This window comes from Ursus arctos, unplaced genomic scaffold, assembly GCF_023065955.2.
Source record: "Ursus arctos isolate Adak ecotype North America unplaced genomic scaffold, UrsArc2.0 scaffold_4, whole genome shotgun sequence".
NCBI classification, from domain to species: domain Eukaryota; kingdom Metazoa; phylum Chordata; class Mammalia; order Carnivora; family Ursidae; genus Ursus; species Ursus arctos.
This window is the reverse complement of record NW_026623056.1, coordinates 21,840,825-21,853,210: the sequence shown is the minus strand read 5'-3', so window position 1 is coordinate 21,853,210 and position 12,386 is coordinate 21,840,825.

Genomic DNA, 12,386 nt, shown 5'->3' with positions numbered 1-12,386 from the left:
TTGGTATTAGACTTCTGACGGACCTGAGCAGAATGGAATGATAATGATGGTCAAGTTTGCAACGAGGAAATCTATTACCTTCGCTCATATCGCTCACAATGAAGCTGAGCATCAGGTAAGACACTCGCCATCAGAGATTCTAGAAAATCTGATATATCCTCTCACTTCTGAGGATGTGACCAGTGAGTTTGAGTTGCCCACAAAGGCAGGCTGATGCCTTCCAGGACGCTCACGTGGTAGGTACCGTCTACAGCCCCGACCCCACAGGTCTAGCCTATTTCTTTGCTACCTGGCCACAAGTTCCCCTTTCCTTTTCAGTTTTGTGTTCCAGAGTTGTTTCATTTGTGTTAGGGGCATAACTTTTATAAAAGACTACTTTAAAATTCAGTATCTTTCACGGAAATGAAATAGAGTTGGGTTAGAACGGAATAGCATTCATGTGGACAATGAAATGAAACTCCAGCAGAATATTATATCTAAGGCAAAATGTGAAATACGTCAGGATCCTGTAAGAGAAAATGAGACAATGAAAATGTGTTGGCTATGAGACCCTACTTTCGACAGAGAGCGATTTTTTAAAAAAATCAGAACAGCAACAAAAAAGAAAAATATAATATACATCCCAAAGGAATCTTTTACTTTTAAATTCATTTTGCTTTGTGATTTTGTGCAAAATAACTCTATACAGGCTATTTTTTTTCTTTCGTATTTAATACTGGATCCTGGAAAAGAGTATAATTGCTTTGTTATTTTTACTAAGTGTATTTCTAGGAAGAGGAAATAAGTGATATCCCTTTACAAAATGGAATCGTCTGGTGATAAAATGTAATTTAAAGTTGTGCATTTAGACTTTTCTTCTAAAATTATGTCGGTCTCTACCTAATTCATGAAGCAAATAATGTATGTCAATCAAGATGGAAGATTTTTATATTAATAAGGTGAGAAAAATGGTACTGTTCAGAAGCACTGAAATTATCAATAAACACAAGTTTCTTATTTTTATTATTTTGTTTATTAGGGGAAGGCTTCTTTTTTGGAAAAACCTACTTCGTGGGATGCAAAAAGCAAAACTAAGAGAATTTTTTTCTCTGGCAATTAATACCATTATGTCTGTCTTTATATTTAATAAGTAGTTTTTATTTTTCCCATTGCATGAAAACTGAAGGGTCAATTCAGATTATTTTTTCTTTTATATATCTAAATCTGGGTGAATTTATAATGTTATAGAGTCTTAGGTACCACTAACTAATTGCCTACCAGATTTAGCTTTTTTTTTTTTTTGAAGAGTAATGAAAGACACGAAAGAAGAAAGTCTAAGGGCATATTTTAAACAATCAGTGAATGATTGCACACTTACCTGATATAGTGGGGAATATTTGTCACCTGAGACTTGGCCAAAACAAAACAAAACCAAGAAGATCAATGCTCTATCAGGAGAGTTGAATGAGGGACAGGATAACAATCTCTTCAAGATCCCAAAGCCTTACTGGGGAAGGTTCTGATAAGCTGCTGAATGTAAAGGACAGCCACCTGTGGGACACACTCAAGTAATAAGAGATGGTCACTAAAAAGGGTGAAGAAACCCAGGGGTTTTGCCTTGTTGTTGGAAGAATACATGTTCCTTTCGATTCAGAACTAAACCGTGTAAAGCTTCAGAAGAGAGTTTGTTTACTTTAAAAATACATTTTCTTTTACTCTGATTTTATTGGCATAAGTAAAGGATTCCATAGAGAAAGCAACAAGAATTGACATATGCTCGGAACAGCCGATAGTGAAACATCAACTCCATGTGATTGTCTCCACTATGTCTCTAGCTCTTGATTTTTATTCTCCAGTAACGTATTCTTTTTCCTTAGTTCCCCTTATCTTTGTTTCTGACAAGGTTTGCGGACTGCTTCAGTTTCTGCTATATTAACCATATTAACTTCTCTTATTTTTATTTACTAACCTCAAAGCTTTTCCCTTCTCTAATAAAATAGAGTCCCCTCTGATTTCCTCTTCTAATCAATACTTCCCACGCAATAGCTTTAGAAAAGAAAGGCATGGTATAATGTTTGTTTTAATTTAGTAAGGGAGAAACTGTGATTTGCAGCTGGAGCAAATCTCAACTCCTTCCGCTAGTTCGCTGGGTTCTGTAGGCTTACCTTTGCATATAATAACGTAATTTACAAAACAGCAGAGACATTTGATGATTTCAACAACCCTCAGGGTTTTGCTTCCACATCCAGCCCCTCCTCCAGCAAACTCAGGAAGACAATTCAAGAGGCAGGTCTCTTGGCTTCATGTCCATTTATCTGTAGGAAGTGAAGCCTATATCACAAAAGCACCCGCTTTTCTTCTTTTAAACTTCCGATTTCCTTTTTGACTCCGGTTTTTCTTTTTCCGCGGCTAAGTATTATCAACAAACATTTATGCTGTCAGTTTTGTGGAAGCAGTCAAGTTTTTGCAAAGAAAACCATATAGTACTTCACATCTTTCAAAAGTCTCCTAAACCTCGATTCAAGTGGAGATTACAGAAATTAAAATCACGGTATTTTATTTGAGTCATATCAACAGCAAAGTGTGAAAAATGTTGGATTTGGAATTTGGGATCCAATTTAAAAAATATTTTTCAGAGAGTTGCAACAAAATAGACATTGGAAAAATTTATACTAAGGAGTTGTTAATTGTTAATGTTGACTGATAATGGTATTGTGGTTCTATTGATTAAAAAGTCTATCTGTTATGCATATGTAATGAATTATTTATGAGTGGAATAATACGATTTCTGAGATGCGTTTTAAATAACCAAAATAAATAAGTATTATTTTGTTATTTTGGGGGCTCTGGAAACATCCTATATATTGAAAAACCGCAGGCCCAAAATGGTGTCTCTTCGGCAGAGTTCCCAAACGGGGTCTTAATACCCAATCTGATTCCAGTTTCCGCCTCCTCAGACATGTAGCCTTGACAGGTCAGTCAGGAACTTTTTTCTCCATCAACACCAATAAGTCTGTCACCTGGGTTCTCTCCATCCCCCAAAGAGGAGATAATTAGCATGATAAGACAACTTGGAAACAGCCTCTTCTGGGACAATCCTTCCATTATGCTAATAACTTCCTTGTCCCTACCCCCCCCCCCCCCATTTATAAAAATCTTCCATTTTGTACAACTCCTCCGATTGCCTCTGTACCTGCCATTTGGGGTCCTGCGTCCTCATTCATGAATTGTTCAATAAAGCCAACTAGGTCTTCAAATTTACTTGGCTGAATTTTGTTATTTAACAGAGCATATGTCCATTGTTCATTTCCTAACTCTAATCCTAGCTTGTGGCTTTACTTTGCATGATCAGAGTATATTCTATTTTAAGACTACTACATTGATTAAACCATGGTATACCAAAATTCAGTCTCTCAAATATGGACTTTCTCATTTTTGATTACCCGAAAAGTGTTTTTAATTGTTTTTATTTAATTATTTTAAATCAACTCAGTTTCAAAGTTAAACGTATTTTATTTTATTTTTTTTTAAGATTTTATTTATTTATTTGACAGAGACAGCCAGCAAGAGAGGGAACACAAGCAGGGGGAGTGGGAGAGGAAGAAGCAGGCTTCCAGCGGAGGAACCTGATGTGGGGCTCGATCCCACAACGCTGGGATCACCCCCTGAGCCGAAGGCAGATGCTTAACAACTGCGCAACCCAGGCGCCCCTCAAAGTTAAATGTATTTTAAACGGAAACTTTAAATTGTATCATAAGTGGAAAATGTGCCTTTTCAAATCCATGTAAAAATAAATAGATGGCTATAAAATAAAAAGATTTAATGTACCATCGAAAAATTTTTCAAATACCATTGTTAGTAAGTTTGATACACTTTTAGAAGCTCGTCAATATATGCTTGAAATTTGGAATACTCCATAACAGGGGACTAAAAACAAACAAACAAAAACCTTATAATTTTTATCTGCAGAAATATTCAATTAGTGATTATTTAAAAAGTGATCACTGTGCTCAATTTAGTTAAATAAATGTAAATCAAAGCAGCAATATTATATCATTTTTTAATAGTATTAAACATTTTTAGCAGTATTAAAGATTGCTAACATCTTGCATTGGCAACACTGTGGGAAAACAAGTGCTTTTATATACGGCTGATGAAAGTGTAAGTCAGTACATTTTTTTGGAGGCCAATTTGGCTATAGGTATCAAAAATTTAATATATTCACATAAATTCAGCATTTCTACCTTTAGACATAGAAAGTAATGCTTTCATTATAATCCTATAAGAAGACAAAGATGTTTTTATTGTTTTTATTTTTTCATTTTTTTTTAAGATTTTATTTATTTATTTGACAGAGAGAGAGACAACCAGCGAGAGAGGGAACACAAGCAGGGGGAGTGGGAGAGGAAGAAGCAGGCTCCCAGCATAGGAGCCTGATGTGGGGCTCGATCCCAGAATGCTGGGATCACACCCTGAGCTGAAGGCAGATGCTTAATGACTGAGCCACCCAGGCACCCCAACAAAGGTGTTTTTAAAACAGTATTCATTGCCACATCACTTAAAATAGCAAAAATGAAGATGTTTAAAGGGGCAAATTAGATAAATAATGGTTCATATGAACAATGAACTATGAAGCCATTAAAGTGAATGAGGTGATATGAAAAAATGCCAATAAATATATTTAATTATTCATTTTATTTTTAAAGGGAAAATATCAAATAACAGTATGCCGTATACATTTTCAAAGGATCTATATATGCCATAAATTTTAATTTTTGTTTGTTTGTCTGAAAGGATACAAGAAATAGGGGAGAGGTACATCTCTTGGGAGAGACACTGTAAGGGAAGTCCCTGGAAGTGGGTAAGAGGGACGTTAATATTTACATTTCTGTACTGTTAATTTTTGAAAAATCATATGCATATATAATTTGCTCTACGTTAAATCTCTGTCAGGTGCTGGAATAATCATGGATTTTTTTTGTGTGTTTTCTTCCTTATCCTTTTTTATTTTAAACATATAAAATTTTTTCAATAAAAACTTTAGGTGACAAATCACCAGCTTTTTTTGAATGAAAACAGGGTAACCAATATTGGACTGTGCATTATGTTATTTTCAATTAATTACTGCATATCAGGGGCTAACGTTATTTACTTGGGAACAATTATTTCTGAGCTCAAAAGCGGCAGAACCTACTCCAAGAAGTATTTTTCTACCTAATTCTCAGTTTATCCCCTTAAAATAAGATTGGAACTATTCTCTCCAGTAGGACAACATTGAGACAAAGAAACAAAACCGAAAAAGTAAAATAATTGATTTGAAAGAAGTTTAAAGTGCAAAGGAGAGAATATGATGGGAAGGTTAACTGGGAATCAGAATTATGTCTGTGATGGTGAAAACTGGCTTAATAAGACTTTGCTGTATAGAGGATTCCTCAAAGAAGCTGGCTGCTTTAGGGAACCAGGATGGTCGCCATGCCAAATAAAGCCAGCACCTTCTGGATTCGGGTTGTATTTCTAACGATGGCATTGAGGGTTTTTAGCAAATATCTTCCCTTCAATTTTCCTATCTTGGAAGGAGGGAAAATCGTATCTCCTCGTATATTTTTCATTTTAAAATAATTTGTAAATATCAAAACCTCCTTCTCAGGGCGCCTGGGTGGCTCAGTCAGTTAAGCATCTGCCTTCACATCAGGTCATGGGATGGAGCCCCAGCTCTGGCTCAGTGCTCAATCTGGAGCCTGCTTCTCCCTTTCCCTCTTCAGTTCCCCCTGCTTGTGCTTGTGCTCTCTCTCTCTGTCAAATAAGTAATAAATAAAATCGTTAAAAAACAAAACAAAACACCCCCTTCTCCTAGTTATGCCCTAGGAACATGCAACTGCTTGTAATTTTTAGCACATTAGTTGCTTTCTCTTGATTCTTTCTCTGTGCATGTTGTACTCTGTATAGAATTCTTTCTCCTACCTTGTTTTCTTTGAAAATCTCCCTCCTCTGCAAAGCCTCCCCTAACTCTCAGGTGAAGCAATTGCTTTTCCTATGACATTGCATACATACCCACATTGTAGCAATTATTTTATTGCACACTAACTTCAGTTGTTTGTGTCTCTGTCCCCTCTATGCTTGAGGATGCTTGAAAACACACAGATGGTCTTTTAATAAAACTGCACAAATATATGCATGAATAATGTAAGAATAATCCAATCAACAAATCGATTGCGTGCAATGAATGCTTAGCTTTTGCAGCCACAGTATGATTGCCATTCATTCACTCATTTATTCACACATAGGTACTGAGGGCGGGCTATGCATCAGGCACTATGCAGGGTACTGGGAATAGAGCAGTACACAAAGTAAAATACGTTTAGCCCCTTTAGAGTTTGCAGTCTTGTTAATTATTATTAAGATTTATTTATTTATTTGAGAGAGAGAGAGCAGAGGGGAGGGGCAGAGGGAGAGGGAGAGGGAGAAGAGAGCTGAGCACAGCCACACAGGCCTCGATCTCATGACCCTGAAACCATCACCCGAGTCAAAAACAAGGCTCAGATGCCCAACCGACTATGCCCAGAATCATGTTAAAACTTTTGTTACTTTATTTTAGAAACAATAGGAAGACATTTAAGCAAAAGGAGAAACATGATTGGATATGGTAACTACCCAGACTCAGATGGGGAGACCAGGTTTATTTTATAGAGGAATTTCTACTGTTGTAAATAAAATATAATTAGAAAATCATCTTTCTACAAACCCTAACCAATTATTGATTCAGATAAGGATTATCAATTGTTAAAGGTGTTATTTTACAATTATTATTATGGTTAATGGAGAATGGAATATTCCTGCAGTTTCCAGAACACCATAATAATCACTCGTTTTTGTCACTAAAGGACAAATATATATAACTGAAGAATGGATGGATTAGATTGCCATCATCCTAATACAGTGAACAATTTTAGCGTAATTGAGGCTAAATCAACCAGATATAAAGTCTCCAGATATGCTGTCATATAACTTATAGTGTATCCTAGAATCTTTTGAACTCGATTACATCAAGTCTCTAGAATTAAATTTCAACTTACTGGAAATACAAGACATAGAGAAACAAGTCAATTGACACCAAAACAAAATCCAAAAGGTGGAACAAAATTTAAGAAAACTGGTTCCATTGTTTTGTTTTTTTTCAGGGTCAGTGAAAAAACATGTAGTTTGAATCAAAGAGACTTAACGGGCATAACAACCAAAGGATATGAAGATTCTGGTTTGGACAAACCAGCTGTCTTATACATTTTGAAAAACTTAGGGAAATTCCAATATGGATAGGAAACTAGATAAAAATGAAAATTTATTGCTATGAAAAAGGAGAGATATTATAGGGGGAAAAAGTAGCTTGCAAAACAACATATATGAAATGATTTCTTAAAAAGAAATACATGTATATGTGTGAGTGTCTTTGCATTTATGTGTATAAATGTAGACTATCTAGAAGGATATGCAGATACTCAGTGAGGTTTCAGGGATAGAGAGGCTCTCGGTGGAGAGAATATGGGGCCATATTATAAATATGGAAGATACGTTTTTGGTTATTTTTGTTCTCCAACATTCTACAATCCCATCCATATACAACATCTATAAAAACGAAAGTCTAATTTCTTTTTTTTTTTTTTAGATTTTATTTATTTATTTGACAGAGAGAGAGATAGCCAGCGAGAGAGGGAACACAAGCAGGGGGAGTGGGAGAGGAAGAAGCAGGCTCCTGTCAGAGCAGGGAGCCTGATGTGGGGCTCGATCCCAGGACCCTGGGATCACACCCTGAGCTGAAAGCAGACACTTAACAACTGAGCCCCCTAGGTGCCCCAAAAGGCTAATTTCAATTAAAATGTGATATTAGAAAGTGGAAGTTAATGAAGAGTTATAGGTAAATACAATTGTCCAATTTTTTAAAAATATTTTTTAAATTATATTTTTTTAGTCACCATACAGTACATCCCTGGTTTTTTATGTAAAGTTCGATGATTCATTAGTTGCGTATAACACCCAGTGCACATGCAATACGTGCCCTCCTTACTACCCATCACCAGCCTATCCCATTCCCCCACTCCCCTCCCCTCTGAAGCCTGCAGTTTGTTTCTCAGACTCCATAGTCTCTCATGCTTCATTCCCCCTTCTGATTACCCCCCCTTATTTATCCCTTTCTTCTCCTACCGATCTTCCTAGTTCTTATGTTCCATAGATGAGAGAAACCATATGATAATTGTTTTTCTCTGCTTGACTTATTTCACTTAGCATTATCTCCTCCAGTGCCGTCCATGTTGCAGCAAATGTTGAGAAATCTTTCTTTTTGATAGCTGAGTAATATTCCATTGTATATATGGACCACAACTTCTTAATCCAGTCATCTGTTGAAGGGCATCTCGGTTCCTTCCACTTTTTAGCTATTGTGGACAATGCTACTATGAACATTGGGGTGCATCTGGCCCTTCTCTTCACTACGTCTGTATCTTTGGGGTAAATACCCAGTAGTGCAATAGTTGGATCATAGGGTAGCTCAATTTTTAACTTTTTAAGGGACCTCCACACTGTTTTCCAAGGTGGCTGTACCAACTTGCATTCCCACCAACAATGTAGGAGGGATCCCCTTTCTCCACATCCTCTCCAACAATTATTGTTTCTTGCCTTGTCAATTTTTGCCATTCTAACTGGTGTAAGGTGGTATCTTAGTGTGGTTTTGATTTGAATTTCCCTGATGGCTAATGATTTTGAACATTTTTTCATGTGTCTGCTGGCCATTTGTATGTCTTCATTGGAAAAGTGTCTGTTCATATCTTCTGCCCATTTTATGATTTATTTGTTTCTCGTGTATTGAGTTTGAGAAGTTCTTTGTGGATCTTGGATACCAGTCTTTTATCTATAGTATCATTTACAAATATATTCTCCCATTCCGTGGGCTGCCTCTTAGTTTTTTTGACTATTTCCTTGGCTGTGCAGAAGCTTTTTATCTTGATGAAGTCCCACAAGTTCGTCTTATCTTTTGTTTTTCTTGCCTTTAGAGATGTGTCACGAAAGAGGTTGCTTTGGCCGATGTTGTAGAGGGTGTTGCCTATGTTCTCCTCTAGGATTTTGATGGATTCTTGTCTCACATCGAGGTCTTTCATCCATTTAGAGTTTATCTTTGTGCATGGTGTGAGAGAGTGGTCAAGTTTCATTCTTTTGCATGTAGCTGTCCAATTTTCCCAGCACCATTTCTTGAATAGACTGTCTTTTTTCCACTGGATATTTTTTCTTGCTTTGTCAAAAATTAGTTGCCCAAAGAGCCGAGGGTCCATTTCTGGGTTCTCTATTCTGTTCCATTGGTCTATGTATCTGTTTTTGTGCCAGTACCATGCTGTCTTTGTGATCACAGCTTTGTAGTACAGCTCGAAATCCGGCATTTGGATGCCCCCAGCTTTGTTTTTCCTTTTCAACAGTTCCTTGGCGATTCGGGGCCTTTTCTGGTTCCATACAAATTTAAGGACTATTTTTTCCAGTTCTTTGAAAAATGTCCTAGGTATTTTGATCGGTATAGCATTGAAAGTGTAGATTGCTCTGGGTAGCATGGACATTTTAACTATGTTAATTCTTCCGATCCATGAGCATGGAATATTTTTCATCTTTTAGTGTCTTCTTCAATGTCTTTCAAGAGTGATTTGTAGTTTCTAGAATATAGACCCTTTACGTCTCTGGTTAAGTTAATTCCAAGGTAACATATGATTTTTGGTGCTATTGTAAATGGGATGGATTCCCTAATTTCTCTTTCTTCAGTCTCATTATTCGTGTATAGAAATGCAACTAATTTCTGAGCATTGATTTTGTATCCCGCCACATTACTGAATTGCTCTATAACTTCTAATAGTTTGGGAGTGGATTCTTTTGGGTTTTCCATATAGAGTATCATGTCATCTGCGAAGAGAGACAGTTTGACTTCTTTGCCGATTTGGATATATTTTATCCCTTTTTGTTGTCTGATTGCTGTTGCAAGGACTTCTAGTACTATGTTGAATAATAATGGCGAGAGTGGGCATCCTTGTCGTGTTCCTGATCTTAAGGGAAAGGCTCCCAGCTTTTCCCCATTGAGAATGATATTTGCTGTAAGCTTTTCATAGATGGTTTTTATGAGATTGAGGAATGTACCCTCTATCCCTACACTCTGAAGGGTTTTATCAGGAAAGGATGCTGTATTTTGTCAAATGCTTTTTCTGCATCTATTGAGAGGATCATATGGTTCCTGAGTCTTTTCTTGATGATATGATGTATCACACTGACCGATTTGCGAATGTTGAACCACCCTTGCCTCCCAGGGATGAATCCCACTTGGTCATGATGGATAATCCTTTTAATGTACTGTTGGATTCTATTAGCCAGGATCTTGTTGAGAATTTTGATGTCCACATTCATTAGGGAAATTTGTCTGTAATTCTCCTTTTTGATGGGGTCTTTGTCTGGTTTGGGGATCAAGGTAATATTGGCCTTATAGAATGAGTTTGGTAGCTTTCCTTCTGTTTCTATTTTTTGAAATAGCTTTAGAAGAATAGATATTATTTCTTCTTTGAATGTTTGGTAGAATTCCCCAGGAAAACCATCCGGTCCTGGAGTTTTGTTTTTTGGAAGGTTTTTTTATCACTGTTTCAATCTCTTCATAATTAATTGGCCTATTTAAAAAATCAATTTCTTCCTGTTTCAGTCTTCGTAGCTTATAGGTTTCCAGGAACTCCTCCATCTCTTCCAGTTTGCTTAATTTATTGGCATAAATCTGTTGATAAAAGTTTCTAGTAATCCTTCCAATTTCATTGGTGTTGGTTTTGACCTCTCCCTTTTCATTCATAATTTTAATAATTTGGGTCCTTTCTCTATTCTTTTGGATAAGTCTTGCCAGTGGTCTGTCAATTTTATTTATTCTTTCAGAGAACCAGCTTCTAGTTCTGTTGATCTGCTCTACTGTACTCCTGGTTTCTAATTCATTGATTTCTGCTCTAATCTTGATCAACTGCTTTCTCGTGCGTGGATTAGGCCTGTCCCTCTGTTGCTGTTCTAGCTTCTTGAGGTGAGAATATAAAAACTGCATTTTAGATTTTTCTATTCTTTTGAATGAGGCTTGGATGGCTATGTATTTTCCCCTTAGGACTGCCTTTGCAGTATCCCATAGGTTTTGGACCATTGTGTTTTCATTCTCGTTGGACTCCATAAATTGTTTAAATTGATTTTTGATTTCCTGGTTTATCGAATCATTCTTGAGCAGGATGGTTCTTAGTCTCCAAGTGTTTGAGTTTCTTCCAAATTCTTCCTTGTGGTTGAGTTCCAATTTCAGAGCGTTGTGGTCTGAGAATATGCAGGGAATAATTTCAGTCTTTTGGTATCGGTTGAGACCTGTTTTGTGACCCAGAACATGGTCTATTCTTGAGAATGTTCCATGGGCATTAGAATAGAATGAGTATTCTTTGGTTCTGGGGTGTAGTGTTCTATATATATCTATGAGGTCCAACTCGTCGAGTACAGCATTCAAAGCTCTTGTTTGTTTTTTGATTTTCTGCTTAGGTGACCTGTCTATTGCTGATAGTGGAGTGTTGAGGTCCCCTACTATTAACGTATTTTTATCTATATGTCTCTTTATTCTGGTTAAGAGTTGGCTTGTGTATCTTGCTGCTCCCCTGTTGGGGGCATATATATTTATAATTGTCATATCCACTTGTTGGATACATCCTTTAAGAATAATATAGTGCCCTTCTGTGTCTCTAACTATAGTCTTTAGTTAAAATCCAATCTGTCTGATATGAGAATTGCTACCCCAGCTTTCTTTTGAGGTCCATTGGCGTGAAAGATGGTATTCCATCCCTTTACTTTCAGTCTGAATTTATCTTTAGGTTCAAAATGAGTCTCTTGTAGACAGCAAATGGATGGGTCATGTCTTTTTATCCAATCTGCAACCCTGTGGTGCTTTATGGGAGCATTTAGGCCATTTACATTGAGACTGATTATTGAGAGATATGATTTTAATGATGCCATGTTGCCTGTAAAGTCTTTGTTTCTATAGATTGTGACTTTCTGTTGTGTATCACTCTTGCGGGCTTTTTACTTTTATAGAACCCCCCTGAATATCCCCTGTAGGGCTGGTATCGTGGTTATGAAATTGGTCAATGACTACATATCATCTTGACCATTGTTACTCTGAACTCCATTTCTGATAATTTGGTTATATCCGTATCCATTAGTTCTGTGGCAGAGGCCACAGCCTCATTGTCTTTTCTTTGCTGGGGGGGATTTCTCCTTCTGGTCATTCTGATGAGGAGAGGTTGCAGGGTTGTCCAGAGCCCAAATTATTTACCAGGACCCAGGCCGTGCGCACTTGTTTTAATAGGGATCTTAGGGATGTGGGCTTGGTT